Here is a 2,884-nt window from a genome sequence, read left to right as displayed (position 1 = left end):
TTTTGAAGTTGTTTCAACGACTAAGGAAATATCAGCTTCGCTTGAATCCTAACAAATGTACTTTTGGGGTTAGATCTGGAAAACTCTTGGGTTTCATTGTCAGCCAAAGAGGTATTGAAGTAGATCCCGACAAAGTCAGAGCTATTCAAGAGATGCCTGCACCAAAGACTGAAAAGCAAGTAAGAGGATTTCTGGGACGATTAAACTATATCTCCAGATTCATCTCTCAAATGACTGCTACTTGTGGGCCAATTTTCAAGCTTCTCCGCAAAGATCAACGGGTTGTATGGACTGAAGATTGCCAGAAAGCGTTCGACAGTATCAAGGAATACCTGTTACAACCTGTTATACCCCAAAATTTGCCCACATATTTTTCAAGAAAACTCCAATCTGAAAATTAAGGGTCTCATATAATCATGGATTTTTTATTTCAACAAATATCCTGACATATGAAATACTTACAGTAATTTGGCTTGCAGTTGAACTTATTCTTACGCAAACGCCAAATACCGTGTATTACTTCACACATGCTATTTATTTATTTACAGATAAATGGTACTGACACAATTGGTACAAAGTTAAATCTTTTTGCAGGCGCAGAATCAGGAAACTCAGACTGTACTGGTAACAAGTAGATTATTATTATCTTTTGTTTCCCACTAATTGTTGTACTATATTCCATTATTTGCAAAAAATCTTTTCAAATCTCTTTTTCAAAAATCAAATCTCTCCTTTTTCCAACACTATCATACACTTTCTTTCAAATCTTACTTCCACTCAAATTTTCCTTTTGTACGGAATCACATCATTCCCCAACGTCTCTTTCCTTCTTTCCATTCTATAAATACCTCTCATTTTCTTTCATAAAATCTCACATCAAATTCCAACTCATCTTTCAAATTCCTATCTCATATCTATTTTCTCTTCTTCCCTGACAAGAATGGCAAAGTGGATAGAGACACTGTTTCTTACAGTCATCACCATTGCTACGGTGATCATGACTTTCTTCTGCCTACATAGTCCTGAAGAGTGTGGACCTGCAATGGTTGCACTCCCAATCATCTACATGTTATTGTTCATAGCATGGGTTATCAATCGTCATTCTTAAAATTTGCCGTATTTCTTATTTCTTAAATGTACCGTTTATTCGTCGTACTGTTCAATATAGTATGTGATATTTGTACTGTCAGTATTAAATGTTGTACTATTTGTCATAATATTGCTTAATTACTAAGATAATATTTTGTGTGTTTTCTGCCAGTCAAATATTCCTATTTCTGTGCATTAAATGATTTTCAGGGTTATTATCGGTAATTTTGCCCGCATACCGTAAATATTAGTTATTTATTATGTCTGTGTTTTTCTAACAAGTCATGTAAATAAACTTTCATTTTTCACATAAAACAAAAACAAAAAAAACAACAAAAAAGAAAATTAACTTTGACTGTTGATTTTTCACTCTAACTGCTACATCAATACCTGAACAGTCAGTCGACAGCCAAACTGCTGGCAGTACAATTCTCAGTGTTTTGTACCATCAATCAAATCAATCTTTCACAATTCAAAATTCCAAGATTTTTGTTCTAGAAGTCTTCTGAATATCAAGCGATTAGCAGAGACTCAACACTGCACAAAAATCAGGTACGCTTAACTATCTCCTACACAAACAGTCCCTAATCAGGGTTTTTCTTGTTTTTACAGGAGCAACAAGTTTTTGAGAGCTCAAATGGATTTCATACACATCCATATATCTCAAAGTACCATCATACAAATTTTCAAACTTCAATTCACTCAGACGCACCGTCAGCAGCTCAAACAGTCAACAGACGACCCGTTTGACCAATAAAGTCAACAGACAGTCAAAAATGAATTTTTTTGTCAAAGTCCATATTTTGTCAAAGGATTCATCATTTGATCATTGGATGATCATAATTCATCAAGGAAAGATCAAAAACCAACAAAACCCTAAGATTCAAAATTAGGGTTTTTGCCTGAAAAGTCAACTCAACTTTGACTGATCATAACTCTCTCATCCTTCATCCAAAAAATTCAAACCAAAGCTTGTTTTGAAGGAAATTGAATTATCTTTCAAATGCCATTGATCCCATGGTCATTGGATTCACCATTTGAAAAATATGATCAAAGACATTACAGGTCATTTTCAAAGTCAACAAAAAGACACTTTTTTCAAAAGGACACACAAGGAGCTTCAAAAATCATTTTGACATGAGACCAAAGACATTGGTTAGAGGACTCTTTGAGGTTTCTAAAAAGTGCAAGATCTCCTTCATATGACAAAAATTGAAGGATTTACACCTTGTTGAAGTTGGCTAAATTTTGGGAAAATGCATGAAATCAACATTGTTCAAAATTGCATTTTTTCCAAAAGGGGCCAAGTTTTCAGCATTCAAACATCATTTCCATGTTACTATGGGCCTCCCACGACCAAGACTAAGCCCATACCTTTTTTATCCATTTTTTGCATGATTTTATCTTACTTTAAGATTAAAATTAAAAGGAAAATGCATGGATAATGGTAGCTTAACTTCCAAGCATGACTCACCCCTAAGGAATCTTCATCTTCTGCAGAGAATTGAAGGGCAAGGCAGGTGCATTGAAGGAGGGCAAGACTTGGTCAAGTTTTCAAAGGTTTTTAATATTAAAAAACCAAAGTTTCAACAAAGGCAACTAGCTGCAAGTTAGCTTCAATTCTAAGCACACATAGCTTATAAATAAGCTATCTTAGTTCAGTAACAAGAGAGACACGAATTCAGAGCTATGCTTATGCTTGTACCATGCTTGTAACACTTTAAAAATTTCAAGGAAATTCAAAATTCGAATTCTGAGTTTAATCCATTTTCAATACAAACTAAACACTAAAACA

The sequence above is a fragment of the Vicia villosa genome, linkage group LG3, assembly GCF_029867415.1.
Source record: "Vicia villosa cultivar HV-30 ecotype Madison, WI linkage group LG3, Vvil1.0, whole genome shotgun sequence".
Taxonomy (NCBI): Eukaryota; Viridiplantae; Streptophyta; class Magnoliopsida; order Fabales; family Fabaceae; genus Vicia; species Vicia villosa.
The sequence above is the reverse complement of the archived record's forward strand: the minus strand, read 5'-3'. Positions refer to the sequence as shown.